General features: G+C 43.2%; 1 protein-coding gene across 1 annotated transcript in view; it reads left to right on the top strand.

Moving 5' to 3' along the window:
* The window catches only part of NEGR1 (neuronal growth regulator 1), a 914,174-nt gene that overhangs the window by 598,912 nt on the left and 287,502 nt on the right, over positions 1 to 27,760 (top strand). The gene's annotated exons all lie outside the window — the stretch shown is intronic.

Below are 27,760 nucleotides of genomic sequence, written 5' to 3'. Positions count from 1 at the left end.
TTTTGCTTGGGCACATACCCCGATTGCACAGGACTTTGGGGTTGGGAGTAGAGGGCATAAGTGCCCAAGGAGAAGGACCACGGAGGATTGTTGTAGGTCTTGCTGCTAACCAGTGTGTTGAATCTTGGGGAGTCAAGGAAGGCATAGTAATGTTAATATCAAGCCTCTTCTCCTTTTAGCTCCCTTTGTTGCTAGGATTGTAAGAAAAATTGCTATGTTATTTCCCTTGATCCTTCCCTTCAATCTGTAGGCTGGGTTCTTCCCAGACAGCTGTGGCCATTCCTTAACAGTCTGCCACTGCTGCCATCCCATAGCTGAAGTTGAGAAGGAATAGAAAGTGGAAGGCAGAGGATAGGAGGACAGTGAGTGGTTGTTCCATGGTACCTCATGGCAGAACCTGGGAGGATAAGAGGGTAATGGTGCCATTGCTGTTACTCATCATCCTCACTAGGTTCTGCAGCTTCCAAACTATGAGGATGCTGACTTCTGGCCTGTTTACTTTTGTTTAGAAAAGATACACATGAAATGGCTAGTAGTTTTCACTCTAAATTGCAATGTAATGTAAGTTCATGTAATGGTGAGTTTTCACACTCATTCCTTGTTACCCATTTCTTTCGTTTGCCTATTTTTTCTTGGTAACATCTGTGTTCTCTTCATCTCCTTTGATATTTAGAGTGACTTGTTTATGTTGCTATATGACTATCTGTGCACTTCAATATTGTATGTATTAGTATTGCTGCAGTTAATATCAAATTACCTTTGCATTCATCTCTACTATGTTAAGGTACAGAACTGGCTATTGCAAAGCAGCTTATTCAGGTTTGTGGACTTTTTTTAGATGAACCAGATGTGGTTTGTAGGTGGGAGAACCACAACCTAGTATGCCTGAAAGTAATGCTAATCAGCACTTTGCTTTATAGAGAAAGACTTGAAAGAATTACTAATAGTGACCTTTAAAAGAGCAACAATTAAACCTTTTTAAGTGACCACCCAGGGAGTAGAAAAATCAGTTATATCATAAAGGTGGTCTTTAACTAAATGTCAAACAAAATTGTGTTGGGAACCTTGGGGAGTCTTCAAAGTGGAGCCTAGGATAGGCACTCGCCTAATGGCAACATAGGACCTTGAGTTTCATTGATAAAATGGCATTAGCAGTACCCTACTGCCACCTTGCAACTTCCGTACAAAAGGGAAAAGATGAGATTTCTTCCCATAACTTATCCTATGACAAATTCAGTACAGTATTCAAGGTTTTCTCCCAGATAAAAGTCAATTAAGTGACTGCAAACTCATTGGATCAAGAGTTAATATCTGAATGGCTCAGTCCCGTGAGACGTTATTCTTTGATAATCGATGTCACAGCTTGAATTTATCCACACTGCATTAGGGTTAGTTCCACAGAGGATCCATTCAGCAGAGGAAAATACAGATAAAAATGTTAGTCTCAGAGTACAAAATCCACTAGGGTTTTTCAGGAAACCTCAACAAGTAGGAGGCTTGATTCCTGAGCATACATTTGCATTCTAAAACATCTGTTCATGCATAGATATACTTGAATAAAAGAGTCATTTGGCACTAAATGCAAGTTAAGGTCTTATTAGTGCTGAATGGTGCTGGACAAAGATGAAAATAGTCCTGGAACTGTACTGTTTCAGGATTCGGGGGAAGGGCTGGAATATGTATGAATGATTTTTTAAAAAAATAAAAATCCTTTAACAGATAGCAAGGATATTGGGAAGAAGGGTTAAAGGTTCTTTTTGGCATACCAGCATTCTACATGCAGGGGGTTCTCCACTGGGGAATCAAAGTGGCTTGCAAAGAAGCAGAAAAAAATATAATTTAGACAAACAAATGGGGGAAAAAACTAGTGAGTCCCAGGAGAAACTAACCATGTGTCAGTCATAATTAGGGATGTGCATTCGGTTCGTCCGAACTGAATGCACCCCCGAAAATGGCCCATTCGGACCCCTTTCAGGCTGCTGCAGGCTGATTCAGATTCTCTGATCTGAATCGGCTTGCCGCTGAATTGCCGCCGAATTTCGGCGGCAATTCGGCCCCTTATATCCTATGGGCCATTGAAGTCAATGGTGAAAACATAGCATATATTCTGGGAGTTTGAGGGAGAGGCTCCATACCCGCAGGGTAGCTGCTGGAGCCTCTCCCCAAGATACCAACCAAGTTTGAAGAAGATTGGACCAGGGGGTCCAATTCTATGGGCCCCCAAACAGGTTGCCCCTATCCCCTCCATTGTTCTCTATGGTGGGGGGAAAAGTAACTTTTTCCCCACCTAGAGAACAATGGAGGGGATAGGGGCAACCTGTTTGGGGCCCCGTAGAATTGGACCCCCTGGTCCAATGCTCTTGAAACTTGGTTGGTATCTTGGGGAGAGGCTCCAGCAGCTCGGAGTCTCTCCCTCAAGCCCCCTCCCTCTCCAGCCCCCAGAATATATGCTATGCTTTTGCCATTGACTTCAATGGCCCATAGGATATAATGGGGCTGAAATTGACATTTGGCTGGCCGAAAGACTCCAGAATCAGCTCCTACTGATGACACTGACATGCGGGAGTCTTACTGCCAGCCGAAATTGATTCTGCCCGATTCGGCCGAATCCGAATGGGCCGAATATTTTTTTTGCACACCCCTAGTCATAATACTATAGAAATGGAAAGGGCCAGAAGGCCACCAAGTTTAATTTCACCCTGGGGTTTGATACCTGCTCTCTGAAGCATTCCAAACAGATATTTGTTCAAAAATGGAGGTCAAAACAGAGAAATTTCCCAGCATCTTTTATAGCTGAATTACTGCCATGTCAGGTCCTGATTTGGATATGGGCCATCTGATGAAAGGAGAAGTGATTTGATCCTTCCACTGTGAACTGGAACTGGGTTTGTCAATGTTTATAGATTGTAGAAATGGACAAATGTATGGCACTAAAAGTATGTGAATTTGCACACACTGATTGTGTATTTCCAGACACAGTGATGATTGGGGCACTTTATACGAGCAAATTCTGTGCCATGCATTTAATATATTGCAACTTCTTATAAATAAATAAATAAATGAAAATGCGCTGTTTAGAAGAAATTAGACCTTCCGTGCAGCTGTTAGCCATCTAAAGCTGCCTGTCCCTTATTTGTCTCCCCCCCACCTCTTTAAAAGGCTCTAACAACATGGGGGGGCAGTTTTGCTTTCATGACACTATGCACAGTATGAAGGGTCAAACACCTTATCAGTATGGCTCTAATTCAAATCAGTTCTCATCCCCAGTTTGAATTTAGTTTTAAAAGATGATGGGAAAGTCTCATCATGGAGCTCATTTGTTTTGACCCTTATACTGAAAGCCTGCAATGCTTGCATGTCTTTGTTGTTGCAAAATCACCCTTCTGTGAACTCTACCCTTCACTGGTAAAGCTGACACAATACCATTTGTATTGCACTGGTGGGTACACTGAACTCCACTCTCCAACTGAGTTGTCGCCAACCTTCATTTCTCTGTTCTGTGCACAAAAATTGACAGTTTATTTTGCTTCCAGATCTCTAGAAAAATATAGCACGTCTCTATTCTATTTGGAGTTTTCCTAATTAGGAGGAATGAGTATTGCAGACTTTAATTCCCTTGTCCTTCCTTCCTTCCTTCCTTCCTTCCTTCCTTCCTTCCTTCCTTCCTTCCGAGTGGAACTGTAGTTGCATAGGGGCATAACAAAGAAGGGATTAATAGGGGAAATACATTACCTCTGATTTCTAAACCAGTTCCAAAAATTTTGCTTTTGCCCCCTAGCTTATTTAGTGGCAAACTACACATTATATGCTATGCATACAATATAATCTTTTAAATGGGATTTGGGATGAAAACGGTTTGCCATATAAAGACCCCTCCTTCTGAACTTGCTTTGCAATCTAAAGTCCCCTTGCCCTGCAGTAGCCTGGCTCTGTAAAAATAAATGCTCACAAGGAACCCTTACACATATTAGTGAGTGATGTGTAATGGGTTCCATAGTTTCCTTAAAGAGGGGAGGGAAAGTAGATTCTTCAGATGAAAGATGGATGCAGTCTACCTGTAAAACTGAATGCTGGTCCCTGGACAAAGGCAACCCCTAAAGATGGAATTTGGTGGGTAAGGGGCAGATACAGCAATGAAAAGTGAGGCCCAGTGTTAAAGGGCCTGAGGTCCCTGACTATAAATGTATTTATCTAAGGTGTGCTTATAAGTCCCCTGCTACCAGGCAATACCATCTACATATGATACCAGCCAAAACAGGCTACATCATACAACTGTATCACAAGGATGAACCAAGAATTAAAATTATATGCACAGCCAGGGCCAGCTCGCGAACTAGGCGAACTAGGCATTTGCCTAGAACAGGCCAGCCATTAGGGGCACCAAACTGCACCTGCCCCCCACCAAAAGCCCCCCCGCCGCCAAAAGCTCTGCATGCATCTAGTCGCTGACTGGGGGACCACCGCCACCGCCTCTTTCACCCTGAGTCTGGAGCCAAGTGCACCCAGAAGCAGGCAGGGAAGGAAGCAAGGAGGGAGGAAGCGCCCCCCTGCTGCGCTCGGGGCCTGTCCTGAGGCGCAGGTGGCCTACAGGGTGGGGAGGAGGCGGATGGCGCCGCCTCAAGGGCCCAGCAGCAGGGCAGCTCAGGTAGGCGTGGGTGGTGCATAGAAGGGGCTGGAGCAGACCCCCTGCCACTTCCTCCTCTGAGACAGGCCTGCTCGGACCAGACATCTCCTCCATGCTGCCCTCACTGAGTCTCCATGGCACCGCCCCCGTGGGGAGCGAGGGGACGGAGTGCACGCGGCTGGGGGGTCCTAGTCCCCCAGGGGGAAGGAGAGATGGGGGGAAGCGGGTGGGGGGAAAAGAAAAAGCAGAAGGGCCACCCTCCGAAGAGCCTTGTAGCCCACCCTCCCCTCCACCCGATGTGCCCAGCTTAGCACCCGGCTTGAGCACCGGAGAGGCACGCAGCAGCAGGGGGGGAACACAAGGTGAGGGGGGTGCCACAAGGCAGCCTTATCTGGGGGAGGCACTAGTTTCACCTGGGGCACCGAAAAATCTCGGGCCGGCCCTGTGTACAGCAGATAAGTGATACTGCTTACAGGCTACATGTCAAGTAATGTATCCAGCAAGCACATATTCAAAATGTTATTACACAAGTAAACATGTAGAGGCAATTCTATAAAACATTATTTTACAGATGGAGAAGACTGAGGCTGTAAGTTCCTAGGCTAATTAGTGAATCCCACGCAGAACATACAACCATATGACCAATTCCGGGGCAGATACATAGAGATAAGAAGGGACAGACCACATAAACTTTTACAGAAATTAAGGCCAGAGCACTCCCAAGGAACTGGGACTGCACAGCTGGTCCATGATGTACTGCTGCCCTCCACTGCTGAAATTCCTGTTGCTCCACTACTATAAGACAGGCCCAGTAGAAGCTAGCGGGAAGGAAGATCAATGACCTTCCAAGCATTGCTGGAAGTGCATTGCTGCTGTTGCCAGCCAAGCTTACCACCATCCCAACTGTGGAAAAGAAAATGCTGACAAGCCAGCCCCAGGGCTGCTGCTTCCTCATTGCCACCACCGTCTACTACCCAACCACCACCCTTCCTCCACTCCAGGAGTTTCCAAACCACAACACAAAATCCACTACTGGGGACTGGACACTTTTCAACTGGCCTCTGAAAAATCTGAGCTGCAGTTGCTTGCCTTCCCTTACCAGCCTCTTAAGCAGTGCTTCAGCTGTGCTTGCAGACAAGGTTTTTGCTGTGTGCCAAAAGCCCTGCTTTAGAAGTGGGTCAGAAACTGCTCAAGAGGCAGGGCTCTTAAACAGCACTCTTCGACAGGGCTTTGCAAAATAGGACATAGCCCTAACCCACCCAATGGTTTCTGCATTTTGATGTGGCCCTTGGACCAAGACGTTTGGATGCCCCTGCCCTACACTTGTTAGGACTTGGGAACATGCATGCCAGTCTCAGGTGGGCTGGTGCAGAAGGCTACATTGTGGAGTCTGGACCATGTGCAACTGCCAGCATTCACTGTTGTTTGTGAGAAACCCTGTCAGGGGATAACTAAGCCAGGTTGGAGCTTGGGGAAGTTAATTGGCCATTACTTCATTGCCTCCATCCACTGTTTGCTCCATGCTGCTGCCACTATTTAGGTCTGAGCTGAGCACACTCAGGGAAAAAGAACATTTGTTCTGGGATTAGGGGTAGGTGTGCATGGAAAAGCCAAGAATGTATGACTGTAGAAGGGAGGAGCAAGAACAGATGGAAATTTCCCCTCTCCAAACACCTCCACAAGCAGGGATTTGATATGCGATCCAATATGAAAGTCTATAAACTGGCCAGGCTGGTCAAAAACAAGCCAATACACTGGAGGGAACTTTGAAACTTGTGTCACAAAAGTACTGTTATCTATAATGAGCTGCTCTAGGCTGTCACCTAGCTTCATCTAGAGCTTATGGTTTCCTCCTAGTTCTCTGGTAGAGATCACATTTTGTCTCACCTACACAGCTGCAGTCATGCAAATTCATACAGTCCTTGAATTATGTTGTTACAAATTTGTTCGAGGGAATTGTTCTGTTAGGAATAAATGGCAAGCAGAAATAGAATCATTGATTTGCATTTCCTTGAATAATAGGGTTCTGTCATCTTGTCTCAAATAAGTATTGAGAGAGTGTCATTTATCATGTTCCATCATGTATCTTACAGCACCCAAATGCTTTAACAACTAAGTAAAAAGCTCATGGAGATGGGATGTGGCTCAGTGGAAGAGCCTCTGCTGGCATGCAGAAGGTCCAAGGTTCAGTCCTCGGAATCTCAGAGACCTTGACCTGACAACCTCTGCCATTCTGAGTAGACAATACTGACTCTGATGGACAAATGGTCTGATTCAGTATAAAACAGCTTCATGTGTGTTCATGTGACTGTCAACCAATTATAGTTGGATTTGAATGTCAAGTTTGTCCTGAAAGAAAAGACCACACATGAAGACAGTACTGAATCTATAAAATCTATAAAATGCCTTTTGTGACATAGGCAAGGCTTATTATGGATGATGATGATGATGATGGATTCTTACTGTAAGATATTTGACTGGTAGATGGTGTTCTGCAATTCGAGATCTAGCCAAGCTCTTGGGAAATGCAGGTGTATCTTCACAGGATTCTTGCTGTTCCTGTCTTCTGAAGCTGAGCTGGTGTTACTTGCTCAATGCCTGGAGTGTCCAAATATTTCTTGAGACTTCTAGGCACTACTTCAAAGGCTCCAATGACAACTGACATGACGGTAATCTTCTTCTCCCAGAGATGCATTATTTGTAGATCCTGGTATTTGTGATCTCCTGTTCTTTCTTTTCTATACTGCTGTCTACTGGGATTGTAGTGCCAGTGTTCCAAACCCTATTATTTTTTCTACAGTTGTGTAGGGGTGATTTGCTTGCTCCAGGTGTGTATCTGATTGTAATCAGAAATCCCAAAGAATCTTTGTTTCATCATTCCCCATGACCTTGTCTAGTGTGTGCTGCCATGAATTTCTGACTGATGGTAAGCCATACTTTGTGCAAAGATTCCAGTCCAACATAGCTGCAACTCTATCGTGACATTCTTTATACGCTTGAGCAATTTTACTTATTATCATTATTCCTACCTATTAGCTACTATTTAAGATATTTTGAAGTACCTTATCTGAGGTACAAGCTTTCAGAAAGTATATATCATCTTGAAGTGGTATCTATGCACTATAGAAAACCAGTAGCTAGATTTTACTGTAACTGTAACACCTGCTTGCTTTAAATCCCTATTTCATTTTCTATTAATGCTATATAATGCTACAATCTAGTATTTCTATTTCTATTAATGCTATATAATGCTACAATCTAGTATAGAGTCACACTATAGTATATATTTATTATTTATTATTTCGATTTCTTATAAAAGATATATATTTCTTATATAGTGTTATAACTGGGGAGTGCTACAAAAGGAGTGATGAGATACATACAGATACTAAATAAAAGTACAGAAAATAATTCATAAAGAAACTGGAAAGAACAGAATTCTGTAATGTGATTAAAGTTATTTATTTAATTACTTCATTTATACCCCCAAACCAATGAGAACCCAATGTGGCTTACATCCTTCTCCTCTCCTTTCCTCCATTTTATCATCACAACAACCCTGTGAGGTAAGCTAGACTGAGATTGCGTGACTGGACCAAGGTCACCCAGCAGTTTCTGTGGCAGATTCAGGCACTAAAGCTAGGTCTCTCAGATGCTAGTCCATGGGTATCAAACACAAGGCCCTGGAACTGGCCCATCCAGGGCTTTTATGCAGCCCACGAGCAACTGGTGCAAGGGAGGGAACAGGAGGCTGCTCGGGGGTGGGGGGGTGGGCAGAGCCACTCCAATTGCAGGTTCAGCATGGTGGGACAACCTTGTCCACAGCAGTTAAGCAGAACCCCCTCACTTCTGAAACTGGTAAGTTGGGAGCCACTGCAGCTGCCTTCATACCTCTCCACCTGGCCTTGCAGCTCTGGAGATGCTGTCCCAGCTGGCCATAGGAACCAGCACTTGCACGTGGGGGGTGCAGACAATCCTCTGTTGGGACATGGGAGCATCTGCCTAGTGATGTACTACTGGGTCTCCAGTGCACCCATGTGGGTTTTTGTCTGCACCCCCCTCCCAGCCCATGGGGCCTTGCAGTGAGGACACACCAACTCAGAGCTTACCAGGTGCTGTTCTTTATACAATTTATATCTCCAGTACCTGGCATTACATTTTATGGCACATATGGTATGACCCAACATAGTGACAATTATGTCAGATCCGGCCCTCATAACAAATGAGTCTGACACCTCTGTACTGGTCTATCATGCTAATCACCACATCGACTTAATGTTTACTGATAATGGAAGGAACTAATATATTGAGTAATGGACAAAGCCTTTGTTATGTGGCATACGTTCAACGTAATGAATGTCATTGACACTTTGTGTCTTGTTACCTGTAGTTCACAATAGCATCCATTAAAAGCCTGTTGCTGTGTAATGGAATGCATGTTCTTTATGCAGAAGGTCCTAGATTCAATCTCTAGGTAGAAGCCATGCAGAATATTTGTGAAGCTGGAGATATGGGAAGCAAACTGTGGAGAATTCATATAGTTTCTGTAACTAGAAAAGATAGGTTATTGACCTGATTCCTACATGCATCAGGATCAGAATACAGTCTCTCCCTCCCCCTCCCTCCCCCCATATAATATTTTCTGCAGCACTTTACCTTATAGGTATAGAACCTCTTTTTTATTTAGAGTCTCCCCTTCAGATTGTCTAAGATTGAAATAAAGCAATGCATGTGGTGAGCTTGGTTGAACTGCTCTTATCCATCCAATCAGCTTCACCTTTCCTGTTGGACTTCTGATTCAGGGGCAAAGTCCTGCACAGTTGTTCCCTGTTCATTTGATTATAAGAACTACTCACAAACGGGGTTCCCGTACCACTTGGGGAATGTGCATTGTGTACCTCTGTGTCTTTCCATTGCTGTCCATCTCCTTCTTCAGAAATGCTTTGCCTGCCCAGACGGGAGCATTGTAAATAGGAAGATGAAAAGGGGTGGAAGGTAGGAAGCTGTGTTTAGCAAAGTTGTCACCTCTCTCCAAAGGGGGGGGGAATCTCTCCTAAGGTGTGCACAAGCTTCAGTGCCTTTGTGATAGGCAATAAATCAATCTCACCTCTCTACCTGTTTTTGCTTGTATGATTTGGAGATCCTGGCAAATGGATGCTGAATATTCTATATATCCAGTTCAAGAAGTTGTCCAGCAACCAACAGATGATTCCATTTGCACAGAACTATTCATGTGTGCTGAACCTCCATTGACCCTTACAGGGGGCCACAACAACAGCATCAAAGATTATTAACAAGATGACAGCTAAATCACTATGATAAAGGATTATGGAGAAACAAACAAACATCCATACCTGGAGTTTCTCAGGGCAAAGAGTAATGATTGTCATGCATAGCAGGCATGGAAAAAAATGATCCAACAGAGTCAAACAAACGGCTGTTTGACAGTACAGTACTTGGAAGCAAGACCACATTGACTAGGTCTTTAGCTGAATAATAATAATCATCATAAAAACTTCGCTCATGAAGCAAGAACTCAGCTCTTCCTAGACCATGGTTTCATGCATATTGGAAGCATTTGTTGGGTGTCTAGCTAGTCATATAAAGCAGAATTAGGATTGTTTGCCAAAGTTTTTAGTGAGGAATCAAATGCAAAACCTCTGAGCACAAATTATTCAATGTAGCCTAATTTGGGGGGAAATGAAGGTTTGCATCAACAGCTTCAACTTGGCAGAAGCTGTTATATTTCTTTTTGAAGAGAAAAGTGATATTCTAATATGAGTGAAAATATAATGTATTTAGAAGTTATTTTAACTTAGTACATAAATTAGAACATGTCATTTTAATGGGGCATGTTTAACTTGCAGTCATTATGTAAATTCATTCAATATTATAAATATTCATTATCTAAAGCTATTATGTAAATCCACCAAATCTACACATTTAGTGTAACACTAGAAGGAACATGGAGCAGAAGCTTGTAATCTGAAAATCTTATATTGTTGAAATGTCATCTGAATAAATTGCAGGTATTAGTTATTTTGTTCTGACATTTAAGAGCAAAGTGCAACATCAATAGCTGAAAAGTGAAATAAAATCTTGAAGAACTTATGGCTGTCTGAAACATAATACTACTTTCTAATAATTGTATACCTAGTATGCGTATTACAGCTTCCATTTTGGAAAGCAAAACCATCCCAGAGGAGGAGCTGCTAATTCAGGGATGGTGGTGGTGATGAAAAGTGCCATCAAGTCGCAGCCAAACTACGGTTGTAGAGCAACTGATTATGAAGAGGTAGGCACCATTGCCTGCCTTTGCGTCATGCCCCTGGACTCCCTTGGTGATCTCCCATCCAAATACTGACAAGGGCAGGCCCTGCTTATCTCTCAAGATCTGATGAGATTGGGCTAATCTGGGCCATCCAGGTCAGGATGCCTCTCCACTATTCTTGAACATCTCTAAGCAAGAAGATTCTGCAACCTCTCCTAATTATGTGTTACCTTTATTGCACAAATGCCTCTTGAAATGGCCTTGGTCACAAAACTGCCTTGGTTCTCAGGATCCCTAGGTGTCCCCACTCCAACACCTCCCCAGAGAACAAGTAACTCCTCCCCGCCCCTTTGTTCCGGGTCTCTTCTTTGAAATGAAATTTGTTTCTATTTTATATTATTTACATTCCACTTTTCACGCTAGGACTCCAGGTGGATTACACAGCCTAAATCAGTTCAAGCAACAGAGTGGGATGTCCAAAAGACAATGCAATAAGCACAGCATAAATATTAACAGAACACATTGAACAAAAGCAAAAATTACATAGTAGGAGCCTACTTACAGTAACTGACAAGTACAAACTAAGTAGAAGAAGAGTTGGATTTATACCCCGCCCTTCACTTGGAGTCTCAGAGCGGCTTACAGTCTCCCTTCTCCTCCCCACAACAGACACCCTGTGAGGTAGGTGGAGCTGAGAAAGCTCTCAGAGAACTCCTATTGAGAGAACAGCTCTGAAGGAACTGTGACTGACCCAAGGTCACCCAGCTGGCTCTGTGGAGGAATGGGGAATCAAACCCCGTTTTCCAGATTAGAGTCCAACATTCTTAACCATTTATACCAAATTAGCCCAATGTCCCCATCCCTCCACCTCAGGCCTCAGAGTCACATTGTTACAGTAACACTCTATTACCTGTGCAAAAAGCCCTCTCAAATAAATCCATTTTGCATGGCTTGCAGAAAGTCAGGAGGGTGGGAGCCTTCCTGACCACACCAGGTAGACCATTGTACGAGTTGGGGGCGACAACAGAGAATGCACATGTACAGGTAGTTGTTGATTTTGCCCAGTTGCAGGGTGGCACCTGTAGAAGGCCCTGGTCAGATAAGCAAAGCTGACATAGTGGAGTATAGAGGGAGAGGCAGTCCTGTAGATATGAGGGACCAAGCCCATGGAGGGCTTTGGATGTGATAGTCAATACCTTACATTGAGCCAGTAACTGTTGGGCAACCAATGGAGTGACAGAAAATGGGAGAAATATGCATGCTCTGTCTGGCTTCAGATAAGAACCAAGTTGCAGCATTTTGTATCAGTTGGAGTCTCCAGATTGATTTTTAGGGGAGACCTATTTACAGTGCCTTACAATAGTCTATATGTTTATTTATTTATTTAGTTAATTCAATTTATACCCCGCCCTCCCCGCAATGCGGGCTCAGGGCAGCTTACATAGGGGCAAACGCCAATATGAAACATAATTAAAACCATTTAAAATCCAACAGTACAAAACATTCATAACGAGTTACTGACTAAAGTGCTCTAGGTGTTCTACATGAAATTTCAGAGATGGCACATTTGAACTGCTCAGCATCGTCTGCTCCAGGGAAGCATTGATGTTCCCTCATCCAGGGCCAGGTGAAGATGGAATAATGATGATGGTAGTGGCGGCTCCTACTCATACGCCTGGTGGAAGAGCTCCGTCTTACAGGCCCTGCGGAACTGCACAAGGTCCCACAGGGCCCGGATCTCCTCTGGGAGCTCGTTCCACCAGATAGGAGCTGCCACCGAGAAAGCCCTGGCCCTGGTAGCAGCCAGCCTGGCCTCTTTGGGACCTGGCACTGCCAGGAGATGTTGGGTCCCGGACCGAAGTGCTCACGGGGGAACATATGAGGAAAGGCGGTCCCTTAGGTAAGCTGGACCCAGACCATGTAGGGCTTTAAAGGTAAGAACCAGCACTTTGAAACGAATCCAGTACGCTATTGGCAGCCAGTGCAGTGCTTTCAGCACAGGCTGGATGTGGTCCCTTCTAGGAAGACCCATCAACAGCCTGGCCGCAGCATTCTGCACTAGCTGCAGCTTCCGGATTTGCGACAAAGGCAGCCCCATGTAGAGAGCGTTACAGTAGTCTAGCCTCGAGGTGACCGTCGCATGGATCACTGTGGCCAAGTCACTGCGGTCGAGGAAGGGGACCAACTGCCGCACCAGCCGCAGATGGTAGAAGGCTGACTTGGCAGTGGCTGCCACCTGGGCCTCCATAGATAACGAGGAGTCCAGGAGCACTCCCAAACTCCTAACCTTCGGCGCTGGCACCAAAGGCACCCCATCGAAGGTCGGGAGAGGGAGCCCTAACCCCAAACCACCGCGACTCAGGCCCAGGACCTCCGTCTTTGCCGGGTTTAACTTCAGCCTGCTCAGTCGGAGCCAACCAGCCACGGCCTGTAATGCCTAGTGCATCAATCCAGGCTGCCAGATCATCCATGTCAAGGTAGAGGCCATCTTTTGGGTCAGGCTAAGTTGGAATAAGGTGTTTCGGGATTTTTTTTGCAGCTATATTAATTTGGCTCTCTAGCAGTAATTGTCACGTAGCAAGCCAGACACATTCAGATGCTCACACAAAGTCCAGAGTTCAGTCCCAGAAGTCCACAAGCCAAACATACACAAGTCAGAGAGTCATTATCAGAAAGTGTTAAGCAAAGAGCATAGTCAGGAGATCCAAGGGTCATCCACAAGCCAGAGAGTCCCAACCCAGTCCAAGGTCACACAAAGAAAGCAGGATCAGGAGTTGTAGTTGCACACTTCAGCACAATAACTTGCTACTTCCACAACATGCAGGCTCCCAGCCCTGCATTTTATAGGCACTTCCTAACAAGCCCTTGTTAGCAGCCAACTGCTTGGGAGTACTGCTGCAACTAATCCAGGGTGTCATCAGCAAGCAGCTGGCAATAGGCCAGGAGACATATACTCTGCCTCCTTGCTTGCAGCTCCCTTCTAAGCTTCTGTCTTCAGCACTCGAAGGGTGGAGGTGAGCCTGGTGGACTGGTCTTAATCACTTGAGTCTCACCTGCTGCATCAGAGCTGGGTGATGAGACTTGATCAGCCTACAGCTCATCAGCCTGTTTGCTGACTTCTATTGACTCAGAGCCAACCATGTGTGGCTCCTTTTCTCATGAGGAGTCCTCTTCCCCTGAGGACTTCATGCTGAGCTCAGCCTTATCCACAACAGTAAAGTTGGATCCAATATAACCCCCAGGCTCTTAATTGAGTCAGCAAAGGTCAGCTGAACCCCAATGAAGGTGGAGAGCATAATGTCCTTCCAGACCTCCACCTTCTGGAGATCCAGTTCCAACGGGAGAGGACGCATGGAGAAGAGCTTTGAGTGTCTAACTCATCCCCATACCCTTTAAAGACATCTTCAGCAGTCAATGTTCTCTTCCAAAGAGAGAGATTTTAGCAAGGAGCTTTCCCCTAACTCTGGGATGGATGGTGACCCCCTCCCAACCAGTCTAGGTTTGCTCCAAAGCAAGAAGGTACAAGGAAGTTACCCTTGTTTATTTTCAGCATTTTAAAATTAAGGCTAGAAAGGACAGAAGCTCGCATAGAAGATTGGAGATGCTGGGTGGGTCTGAGAGGCAAAAAGAATTTGGAAGCGGCTGGGAAAAGGAAGCCCAGATAGACCTTATACAACTTAAAGGTGTTAATTTAAAAAATTACCTTGAAAATAATGTAAGGTGGATGCTGCATAATTCTCTCTGGGTTTTTTTGCTTATATTTTAAGTATCCCGATGCAAGGACCCTGGCCCTTTAACTGAGAGTGTGTAGCGGTAGCAGTGACGAGGCATTTTTTCCAACTGGAAGAGAGGCAACATGGTGAGGCAGCCAGAGATGAAGGGATGCAGCATGGCATGCTGAGGAGGTGACGAGACAGCGAGGGAGAGCCAGCGTGATGCGATGTGACTCGGCAGAGGTGGAAGGACACGGCGTGATACTTTGGGGAGACAGCGAGACAAAGAGGCTCTTAAAGAGACACAAGTCCCTCCTTGATATTTACTAACCAGAAGAGACTCTTAAAGGGACATTAGCGAACTGACTTAAGTGTAAGCACTACAAGCGAAAAGTAGACGAGGGTAAAAAGAGAGCAAATAATTATAGTTATAATAGTTCCAATATAACAGCAAGTAGAAAAGCCATTTAAGGAATAAAAAAAGGAAAAAATAAAACATAAAACATAAAGCCAAAGAAGAGTCAACAAAAATATTATAATATAAATCTCCAAAGAAAAAGAGACTCTCTCTCTCTCTCTCTCTCTCTCTCTCTCTCTATATATCCATTTATAAATAATTCGGGAGGCTTACTCCTTCAGGGCACTCCTGCCAGTGGTGATCACGGGCCTTGAGTGTGTCGGCCTGGTGCTGGAGGCCGAGGAGAGTTTGGCAATCTGGCTGGTGTACTGACCACCTAACACACCAGCCAGTAACCTGCCGTCCCTGATGGAGGTGGTTTGGGTGGTTGGGTGGTTTCAATGTCCATGCCGATGACGTGGTGTCCAGTCAGGCAGCAGACCTAGTATTGTCCATGGCGGCACTAAGACTCTCCCAATTTGTAGCAACCCCACATACCGTGCTGGGCATACGCTCGATTTGATCTTCACGGCAGGAGTAATAGTGGACTGGATTACTGCATTAGCGGTGCTATGGTTGGGCACGTCGCCCTGAAGGCCCGTCTGAATGTTCCACCCTGACCCTGTTTAGGCGGCGAGCAGATTTTAGCTCGCCTGCGGAGCCAAATGGACCCAGAGTGGCTTCAAATGGCTCTGCGGGATCCGAGGCCCCCTGGCAGCTCATTGGATGAGCTTGTGGAGGACTGGTATGATTGGCTCTCCACAGCCATCAATGAGATCGCTCCCCGGCACCCTCTGCGTGCTTGCTCTAATCTGGCAAAGGCTGGTGCTAGGGGAACAGCAGTCCCGGAGACTCCTGCCTGAATGCGGTGTGCCTCAGGGGGCTGTGCTTTCCCCGATGTTGTTTAACATCTATATGTGCCTTCTTGCCCAGATAGCTCGGAGGTATGGGCTAGGGTGTCATCAATATGCAGATGACACCCAGCTATATCTGATGTTGAAAAGCTGGTCGGACTCCAGCCCAGAAGATCTGAACCTGGCTTTGCAAGCTGAGGCTGGTTGGCTTAGACTGAGCTGGCTGATGCTAAATCCAGCAAAGACGGAGGTCCTGTGCCTGAGTCGGAGTGGTTGGGGGACAAGGCTCCCTTTCCCGACCTTTGATGGGGTGCCTTTGGTGCCTGCATCGGAGGTTAGGAGTTTTGGTGTGCTCCTGGATTTCTCCTTAACTATGGAGGTCCAGGTGGCAGCCACTGCCAGGTCGGCCTTTTATAATCTTCAGCTGATTCGGCAGTTGGTCCCCTACCTCGACCGTGATGACCTGGCTACAGTGATCCATGCGATCAGGGCCCTGTGGGACCTTTCACAGTTCCGCAGGGCCAGGCTTTCAATTAGGAGCCGCCACCACCATCACCACCACCAAATGCTTCATGGAATATGGAGCATTGGAATGACCCATTCTAAGATCGATGGTCCACTATAAGTTCGAATACAGTATTCTGATGGACAGGTACTACCAGTTCAGGCTTGAGCAACATCTACTAATCACCATCTTGACTTGACTGATTTGACTAAATATTAACATCACTGAGCACTTTTAATTTGATAAAATGGTTGTTTTATGTGTTTTAATGTTTTATACTTGGCACATGTGCCCTTGTCTGTTAGCTGCCCTGAGCCCATTCGCGAGGAGGGTGGGATAAAAATATAATAATAAATAAATAATAGTAAAAATAAAATAATAACAACAAAAAAGAGAACAATAATAGCTCATTTCTTCAATACCAAGTCCGAATTACATAAAATATGGCTTTCGTCCAATGATAAATTAGTACAAAACTGTAAAACTTCCTTTTAGAAGATCATATGCAGGATGAAATAATAAAGAATGTAATGATTGTGTGGATGCAGGATTTGGGATACAATATCCAAACAGATGACTGGCTCAAAATATGGAAGGCAGCTAAGTTAATGAGAGCAGTTGCATTTAAAGAAAACATATACAAAATGATTCATAGGTGGTACTGGACACCAGACAGGTTAGCCAAAGCTTATAAAACAATGTCAAGAAATTGCTAAACGTAGCAGAAATGGACAAGCTTAACATATTATTACAAGGAAAAGATGACAAGATATTTCTAAAAATATGGTTTAGAGTATATAAATGGATTGAAGAAAAATGTATGTTATGGACTCAATATAAGGTATAATTATGTATTATTATATGTATGGACAATATGTTTTTATAAATTATAAATAATAAAAAAATAATAATAAAAAAGACTTCCACCTTCCCAAGAAATGCTACCAGCAGAAGGAATTATTTTTATCTTGGTCCCTGTTGCAAACCAGAAATCCATGTTTTTGTGAAGAAGAAATGGATGTAGATTTCTTCTCCTCCCCTTTCCCCCTCAGTGTTTCTGTGCATTTACCTTGCTAGTGCTGTCCTTCAGCACCAGTTCCCTCTGAATAGTCTAACCAGGTGGTGGCATGTGAGTGAGATTCTTTCAAATCTGTCTACAGTAAGCCACACCCCCAAAGATCTGGTATATAAAAGAATTTTAACAGTTATATATGTACATATCTCCCAAAAAGCACTGATACCTGGGAGCAGTCTATAGCCATGTAGAAACAAGGAAAGTTAGGAAACCCTTTGAAAAGAATCAAAGGTACTTTGCTCGCAAACCCTATACTTACAGCATCTCAATAGTATGCTTCTTTCCACACCAAAGATTTCCAACATTTCAACCACCCAGACAATGCATTTTTTCATGTTCCACACAATGCCATCCTCTGTTTATGCACATACCACTAACAGCCTGATTTTTGCACCAAAGGGAAATCTGTGCTTGATGCTATTGGTACAATTGGTTTCTTGTGTCTGAAGGGGAAACAATGTACTTGCAAGACTTTGTTGAAGAGCTGGTCAGTTACTCATCAATTACTCTTTTTGTTTGTTAATAAGGGACAGTCCCTATAACAATTATCATAACAGAACAGAATCACCTGCTTTTTAGATAGTGGGGAGTGGATTATTGGAGGCACTGCAAATACTAGGTTTTCTTTCGGAAAGGTTGCTAAAGATACTGTGTTATTCCTATCCAGCTCTTACTCATGTTAAAAAAAAAGAAGAGAATCTTTCAGGGAGGTGGTAGGGAATTGTTGAAGTTGTTTGGAGGGTTTTTGTTTTGTTTAAAGTAGTGCATTCTTTCTATTCAGAAGGAGATTGAGACCATGAAGGGCAGCCAGAAAGGATCCTTAAGGATGTGTCACTGATGACCAAGATCAAGTTAATCCATACTAGAGTGTTTCCCATTACTATACAGGAGTGTGAAAGTTGGTCAATGAAGAAAGTGGAAAGGAAGAATGCTGATTCATTTGAAATGTAGTGTTGGAGGAGAGTGTTATGGATACCATGGACTGCCAAAAAGCAAATAACTGGGTTCTACATAAAATGAAGCTTGATCTCTCCCTAGAAGTGAAAATGACTAAACTGAGGACATCATACTTTGGTAACATTATGAGAAGACTCACTGGAAAAGACAATAATGCTAGGAGAAGTTGAAGGCATCAGGAAAAAAGGAAGACCAAACATGTTATGGATTGACTCAATCAAGGAAGCCATGACCATCAGTTTGCAAGACTTGAGCAAGGCTGTTAACAATAGAACATTTTGGAAGTAATTAATACACAGGGTTACTATAGGTCTAGAGTGACTTGATGACACTCTACACACATACATTAGGTCTGTGCAGCACTGCATTACCCATGCTCTTCAAAATACGAAAAAGAAATAGAATGGGGTAGGTGGAGAATTCTGAATATCTTATGTTCAGAGTGGGGGTGGCGCTCAATTCATACCAGGTGTGAAAGGGCAACTTCCGCTAAAATGTAAGAGAAAACAGATGTCTCTGGGCAGTCTCTGTTACAAGGATGATTTGACACAGAATCACATCAGCAACAAGACTACCACGGGAAAGCACCCTGGTGTATAAACAGCCCTGGAATGAGTCCAAAATGGAGCATCTTTGCACAGCTTGACAGGGCCCGTTCTTGACACAGAATTGCTGCCCTGGCTAATTCTTCTGAAGCCTCAGAGTCCCTTCTTGGAGCCAACCATGATTTAGGGTGTAGGGTCAAAGTTTCTTCTGAAATTAATTCTTGACCAATCACTGCAAAAGTCTGGATTAAAGGAGTTTAGTCCCCCAAAGGGTAATCCAGTAATAATCCCTCTATGGACTTTGAAAGGTTAGCCAGATGGTTGAATTGAGACTGGGATTACTGTTCAGTGCCTTTGAAGGCAAAAGAATTTGTTGCACTGTTCCTTTAAGAGGTTCACTTGCTATTTTTTGGTACTTACATTTTCAGCCTTTTTAATCTTTTCTGGGTTTCCAGAAGCTGCTTCTCTACTGTTTCTGTCTTTTGCCACCTTTTCTGCTAATCTCCATCCCCTGACATCTCTTCAGATGGATAGAGAGAGATAGTGGTACAGTGAGACAGACAGAGGGGGCACAGCACCATTACCAAAAGTTCCCTGTTGTGACTGTTTTTGTACTTTTCAAAAAATGAGATCAGATTTGGCCTTCAGTTTGGTCATATTACACGCAACAAAATTCCACTTGGTTTAATAGGGCTTACTCATGCAAGCTAGAATACAGGAGGTTCCCTTATACTGAGTGAGAGCACTAGTCCATCTAGCCAGGCATTGTCTACTCTGGAATTTAGATCATTTGTAGCCTTGCTTCCAGAATTCACATCCCTGGAAATGCCTGGGTCTGAACTGAAGAGGAGGAAGAGTTGGTTTTATACCCCACCCTTCACTACCCAAAGGAGTCTTGGAGTGGCTTACAATCACCTTCTCTTCCTCTCCCCACAACAGATACCCTGTGAGGTAGGTGGGGCTGAGAGAGTTCTAAGAGACCTGTGACTGACCCAAGGTCACCCAACTGGCTTCATGTGAGTGGGGAATCAAATTCCAGATTAGAGTCCACCACTCTTAACCACTACACCAAACTGGCTCTCATGCAAAGTATGTACTATACCATCTTCATGCAAAGTATGTGCTCTACCACTAAACTATCCTCTTCACCATTATGTGAAAAAATGTGTATGAAAAAGTTGACTCTATGAACTCCCCTCCATTGCATACCCCTGCAATGTGTCAGTCTCACAGAACTCTTTGTCCTTAGAAAACATGGCAGTCCTCATCAGCAATAAACTCTTTTGGCCAGGGATTTAAAACAAGAATTGTATTGGCCCTTTAAACATTAAATTCACTATGTTTATAACAAGCTCAAAAACTGTATAACATGATGCAGATTTTGTGGGAAAATAACACCCCAAATGTACAGTTATGGATAGTGATGTGTGAATTTTGCCACAAGCATGATAGACAGTCAAATTTATCACATTCCATGATGTCAATCAGATATGAGCCAATAGCCCAGCCTATTAGGTTTGTGCTGAAAGGTTGTAAATGCTTGTCAAACAGGTTTGCATTAGGTTTTTCCAAAACTGCACATGCACAAAGATGCTGCCAATTCAGATCACTAGGGACTACTTAGACAAACACCGAAGGGTAGGTTTTTATTAAAACACAGCATTTATTTTTATGATTTGTGACTGATCTAATTGTCTATTTAAACAGTTGCCTGCTGACTGCTGAACTGAGAAGTCAGGCAGCAAGAATTGGTAGGGAGTAGAACTCAGTCAGGCTGTGTGAGAACATCACTGCAGTTTTCTTGTATGACTAGAAACACAGTGAAGCAACCTGCCAAACAGCCACAAATGGGATGACAAACAGTCAAACTGACAATCAAAAATCAGCTCTCTGTTCACTAGTGGTGAACAGGACATGGGCCAAACTGGCAGATGTTTGGACATCCCTAGTTATGGAGTGCCCCAAATTTGTTTGGGTTTTATCAAAGGGATTTCCCCCCCACCAGAAGCGTAAATGTTGTACACAATTTGCATTTCTGGTAACCATATATTTTGAAATTCCTGAGTAGTGAAAAATGTACAAAATTAATAACAGATTTAACGTAGGAGTGGCTGTGATAGCCTGTTGCAGCAAAAATAAGCAGGAGTCTTGTGACTTGAAATTAAGTTGTTTCATATGTGTACTAATTTAAATGGAAATGAAGATAGGAAGTACTCAGGATAGCAAACGTAAATCATCAAGTTTAAAAAAATTGTTTTCCTTTTATTAACACAATTAATGTAAGGTAATAGTATAATAACATTCCTACCATGGAATAAAGATCATAGGGAAAGACCCTGCAGATTGTCACATCAGTCCAAGAGGCTCGTTGGGTGGGTACACAGGAGAGGGTCTTTTCAGTGGCAGCCCCACAATTATGGAGCAACCTCCCCAAGGAGGTATGCCTGGCCCCCTCGCCTTCTAACTTTAGGAGGCAGTTAAAGATGGCTTTATTTAGGACCGTATTTGGTTAAGTTTACTAGCAATCCTCAATTTTTTAAAAAAAAAATCTTTAATCAATGTTGAAAGCCTCCTTTAGCTGTGTAAGGAAGGAAGGCAGTTAATAAATGTGATAGACAGACAGACAGATGATTGATAGATAATGGAATTGGTCTTTACAGCTAGTTAGTAGAAAATAACAGTTAAGTTATTAAGTCCAGCCTTCACTTGTAGAGCCCTGGTCCAAATCAACATGGTTCTGTGCTGACACAGTGATTCATACTAGGCCATGGGAAATACGGTTGCTCCAAGCTGAGGGAGTGGCAGACAGCACAGTAAACCTGCCCACCCCACCAACAAGCCTTTTCTCTATCTCTCCAATGCTACTCCACCAGAAGGACAGAAGCAGCCAGGAGAACAAGACTCCTTCCACTCTGCATCCCAGACCTGTATTTCTCTTGTCTTCAAGGTCCCTCTGTTGATTGTGCCATCGGCGCAGTCATTCCACACTGCCTGTTTTGATGTGGAACTTCCCATGTGTGTATCATTCTTTAGTTTTAAAGACTGTTCGGTATTTGGCAGTTTTGGGGAGGGGTTTGCACTTGCGCAGTTGCAATTTAACACCTCCATTGGCTTACATAGTTACTATCCCGAAATCCCACCAGTTAATTATACCTTGCCTACCTGTCTGTCTGTTTGATTGGTTAGCTGCTTTCCCATATTAGTCTACTTGTTTTGATTGGCTGTGGTGCCCTTCCTTCCCCTTTTGACTTACAGGCAATAGCTAAAGAATTCAGCATAGCTATGATTATGGCTGATTGCAGGGCTAAGGGAATATTGCTTTGGAAGGTTATTGTTGAGGTTCTTCAAATCACCCTTAGATTGGTTCCATTTTGTTCATCAGTAAAGAATTTTGCTGTGTTTATTCTCCATTCATTATTATTGTGCACCAATTTTATTCACAGAAGGTGTGTGTAAGAGAGGGAAGAAACTGTACACTCTTTTGGCCAGCGAAGGTTGGGGCTTCAGTCTCAGCTCACCAACCCACAAGGGGCTCACGGGGCTGCCAGCTGCCTCACTGCCCCTTCCGTTTTCTCTTTTCAAACCAGAAGTATCCTCTATTCTTGGAGCACCATGGCTTTTCATCTCCCACATTGATCTGCCTTTCAATAATTAAAGTCTTAAAAGCCGATCCACCACCAGCAAAGTTAGATGGCAAGAGTGTTTTGGGTGAGCATATGCAGAAATGCTCTTTGATGGTTCCTGGTAAGTTGAGCTGAGTAAATGTCATTTGCAGTGATGCTCTGTATTCTTGGTGCTTGGGGGGCAATAGTGGGAGGGCTTCTGGAGTTCTGGCCCCACTGGTGGACCTTCTGATGCCACCTGGGTTTTGGTAACACAGAGTGTTAGACTGGATGGGCTGTTGGCCTGATCCTACATGGCTTCTCTTATGTTCTTATGCTTATTAGGAAGTCTCAGTTCACCATGGGTAAAAGGAAAGAATATCAGCCTAAAAAGCATTAGTCCTAGAAAGCAAGGTTGTTAAGGAATGGCATTTGCTTAGCCTACCTCTCTCCCCCCCAACCAATTCAAGATGTGTATGTTTCTCCCACTAATGGAGTCACATAAAAATGTTGCTAATTTCACTTTAGAATTAGAGAGAGAGAGAGAGAGAGAGAGAGAGAGAGAGAGAGAGAGAGAGATCTGTTCCGCATTGTGATTTGCGTTTTGTTTTTACAGTATTGAAATGAAGAGGGAATTGGTGGGTCGTTTGGCTGCCTAGACCACAGCTGAGTTCTTACAGATATAAAAACAAAGAAAAGAAGAAATTGGCTCCTTTTCTAGACTGTTAATTACATTGCAAAAGGGGGGAGGGTAGAGGGTCACCATCCAGCCATCCACAGGATCACCTACTCTTTGCAGGTCTGTTGGCTCTGTCCAGCTTGAGTTTCTCCCCAAAGGTGATTTAAGGACCCTGAGGTGCCATGAAACTCCACACAGGTAGTTTATTCAATGCTTCACAAACATTTTTGTTTGAAAAAGGGGAGGGGGACCAGAATTTACTGTTACTCAAGTTTACTGTGTGTTTATGTCTCAGATTGACTCAAATGATTTTGAAAAACTCAAGAATCACAAGATTCAGAGTGGAGTTCAATATTCACCTCTTGACTTAAAGGGGTTTCCTCATATTTTATGTTTCAAAAAGGATGAGTTGAATTTCAAGTCCCACTTGAAAAGGAAAGAGAAGGTCAATTATTTGCTTCTTGGTGCTACCTCAACTTGACCACCCACAAGGGCTCATCAGGTTGCTAGCTGCTTCGCCACCACCTTGGCTTGTCCACCCACAACTTGGGGCTGCCTCCACAAAAATCCCTGTTTCAGTTTCAGTTATCCCTTGGCACCATTTTTTTCCTTATACATTTATACAATTTTAACATTGTTTTGAATTCATTGCATTCAAATACTGTCAAACTGGTGTAAAAATCCAGTCAAACAAACAAAAATCAGAAACACCAGCAATGAAAGTGAACAAAAGATTCACAGTGACAAAATACAAATCACAAAAGGAAATGTATAAGACCATATGTGTTTACCTTTAAATAGTATTGTGCATTTTAATGAAGGGGGGGGAGACACACTCTTGGTGACCAAGCAGCTAGAAGTGTCCCAAGTATGGATGCCCACTGATTGCAAAGTGAGTGTACAGGAGTTTTCAAGAAATAATTCACAATATAGACTTTGTCTCTTACTGAGAGGTGTTTTTTCTTTACAAATCCAAGATAATCCAGTCGTTTCAGAGCCAGTGTGTAGTTGTCAGGCAAGGATCTGGGCTCATAGCCCCTATGATGGCCCCATCCACTTCCCTCCCTCAGAAGCAAGATTTTCCCTCAATTTTTCTTTCCCTTTACTGACTGAGCCACTTTAATAGTGTGTTTTCTTCTTTGCTGAAGAACTCTGACTATTCCACCCTGTCACATTACGATATTTTGGCTGTTGGCTCAGCCCAGGAACCTGAGGGAAGGATTGGGAGCCACCTTTAACAAAATCTCCCTTGTGAGAGGGTGTTAGCTAACGGTCGGACGTCCTGGTCGAGGTTTGGAAGGCGAAATAGCTTCTCGGCTACGAAAGAATCCCTGCAATGGATGTTCCGGCCAGGCAGTGGCAGTGTGGCGATTGACATACGGGTCCTGAAGCCTGGCCAGCAAGCAGCCGTGCGGAAAACGACAGAGTCAAGCCAGAAGACGTCTATACCGGGCAGTGACAGCGTGTGCAATTAAAAATGAATATATGTTGTCTTCCCTATCCCCTACAAACATTGTTAGTCCCTTGTCTATATTGAGTAACTGTACATCGCTTTGAGCCCACTGGGGAAAGCGATTAATAAATGGAAAGTATTATTTAAAAAAAACATAGAGGGGAAAGGTCAGGTGAAATCAGGGGTTGAAATTTCTGAGATAACTCAATATAGATACCTCTGAGGTAAAACCAGCACATGCACAGACCTTATCTTTCAGGCCAATGAGAGTTTCTTAAGCTGTTCAGTTACTTAAATCTTAATGTTGAGAGGCTTTTGTCCCATTGTTTTTCCAAACACTCCAGTACACTTTCTTTGAGTATTCACATACTCTTTTGGTTTCCAGAAGGCTGGTACACTCTTTCCAGAGCCCAAACTCCTTCTCTTGAAACACCAGTACTCATCTTGAGTTTTTAACTGATTCTTAGGGTCTCTAAAGGCAGTTTCTAACCACACCAAACCAGGGATCTTTGCACTCTTCAGAGCTATCGCCCTGTTTAGACTGGGTAGGGAAATTCCTTTTCTCTCTAGAAGATCTATCCCCTTTCCTTGACCCGAATGGGAGTCTTTTCCAAACTTTCTTACCAACTTTCCCCCAGTTCTCCATCTGTGTCAAACTGCTCTCAGCTAAAGCTGAAATCAGACTGTCAGTACTCAACTCAGTCAAGGCAGGAATCTGACTGACTCTCCTCAGTACACAGCTCTCAAGTCTTTCTCTGTTCAGCTGATGTTAACCAATCAGATTACTTGGAGCAGCCTGTCACGCAAGGCTCTCTAGTTTTGTGAGAATTAACCCTTCACAGTCCTTCAGCTGTTTGTACAGCACTTCTAAGCTTTTTAAAAAATCCAGTCTATCACAGCCCCACCCAGCCCAAAAGATGATTGGGTGACCTTCTCTCAGTCACCCTCTTTCTGCCTAGCCTACCTCACAGTACTGTTGTGAAAACAAAGTGGGGGAGGAGGACAATGTACAATACTGTAAGGTTGTAGAAGAAAGGCCAAGATAAAAATTGATTGATAAAATATCAGAAAAAAGCGGAACATGTCTTTAGAAATTGGTATTATGAAAATGTAGAAATATATGGTTATGCTGAGAACACAGAACTGAAAATAACTGGGTCAAAATGACAGGTATTGTAGGGAGAATAATGACAAAGTATTATAAAACTTTTATAATTGAGCATTTGTAGTTTGGTGATAGAGATGTAAAATTTCTGGAAATTTTGAAGCTCGGGGGGAAAAACGTTTTTTCCCCATTTTTGTTCCAGGGAAAATGGAAATTTTTGTAAAAATTGAAAAAAATTCTACATTAGCACTTCTTTTTTCTTTTTCAGATTGAAAGTCATCCTGTTACTTTAGGAACATAAAATATGACTATGGATATTTTTACTTGGCGTGAAATTATCACAACTAGCATATTAAAAAATATACTGTATCCAAACAATTATTACAAACAGAATACCCACCCACATGCAAAAACAAAACTGAAACCTTTTTCTTTTCTTGTGACAGTAGCACCTCCTAAAGGAAGAAATGCATCTTGTTCTTGTATTGGAGAGTTCAGTTTGTAACCTAGGACTTGCTTGTCCTCAGTGCACAGAAATTAGATCAATCTGATACCATACATATTTTTTTAGAAATGATTTGGAAAATATTTGATCTTAAAATATTTTATTTATCATGTTAAAATAAAACATTTCATAATCATTTTTTCCTTTTCTTTTTTCAATTTTTCCATTTTTTTGGGAAAAAAAACAAAAAAGGCTTTAGGGAAAAAATGGGGGAAAATGTTTTTTTTCTAAATTTTTCCATTTTTTTTCCAGGCCTTCACATCTCTATTTGGTGATATTGCCAGCTTTGCTGTGCTTTCACCTCCCTATTAGGAATCTCTCTCTCTCTCTCTCTCTCTCTCTCTCTGTGTGTGTGTGTGTGTGTGTACCATAACTGAACTCTATCCAACATAATCCCTATTATTTCTGGACAGTGCTAAAGCTCTGAAGATGTATTACACTAATGTATCATCATAGCACTGTCATTCTGACGATATATTAGTGTAATACATCTTCAGAGCGCTCAAATGATGGGGCTGTCTAGGAGTTGATTCAATTCAATTACTGGACAAAAGGCATTGCTAGTCACTGAACACAGAGAGAAAGAGAATACTTCCTGTGGAAGCTTTGCTAGACCATATTAGTGGGAGAATGCTGTCATTCTTAGGACTGGAGCTATGCATATGCTGCTCCCATCCTCCATGCATCAGGGGCACATCATGACAAGGAAGATCTGTGGGAAGCAGATGGGCATGTTCATGCACCAGTGATCTGAATTGCTGTGATTCCTACAATCATGATGGCTCCAAAAAGCGCTAAAGTGATTGTGGGAATGGGCATAATCACAGGCATGGACTTAGTCCTTTTGATCCACACATTACCTCCTGTGCACAATCCTTCACATCTTTGGAAAGTAAAATAAACAAAGGCCTCTCTCAGACATTGTGCATGTTACAGATTAAGAATGTACACCAATGGTACATAGACACACGGAATGACATAGGGAAACAAACACAGAGAACCACTGGGAAATATATGTGCTTGATTATATAATACTAGCCTGATACCCAGGCTTCACTATGGTATTTAAGTTCCGTAAATCCAGTTATAATACTGATGATGTGAAGTTTGAAATGTAACATTTATTGTAGGAATTCTAATGGAGAAGATTGTAGTTTAAAGGATGAAATGAGACATATGTACTTTTGTTGTTGTTGTTTCTCCCCTCTACCGACGGACCTCTCTGTAGACCACAGTGGTGGTTCTGCCGTCAGGTGCTAGGATCACCAGGCTGCTTGGTAAACTCACTCTGGAGCAGACTCCTAGGAAGGTCCTTTACTATCTTCACATAACATTCATAAATTCAATTGCCATGCTGACTGTTATGAGAACTGTCTATTCAGGAGTCATGAACTGCTGATTTCTGTGTCTGTAGTCAACTGTCTGCAGTCTTTTTTTAACTGTGTTTTTACATCAGAACATTGAGCTCCACAGCT

Source organism: Gekko japonicus, unplaced genomic scaffold (genome assembly GCF_001447785.1).
Source record: "Gekko japonicus isolate JY-2015 unplaced genomic scaffold, Gekko_japonicus_V1.1 scaffold216, whole genome shotgun sequence".
In the NCBI taxonomy this organism is placed as follows: domain Eukaryota; kingdom Metazoa; phylum Chordata; class Lepidosauria; order Squamata; family Gekkonidae; genus Gekko; species Gekko japonicus.
This window is presented reverse-complemented; position numbering and strand designations above follow the sequence as displayed.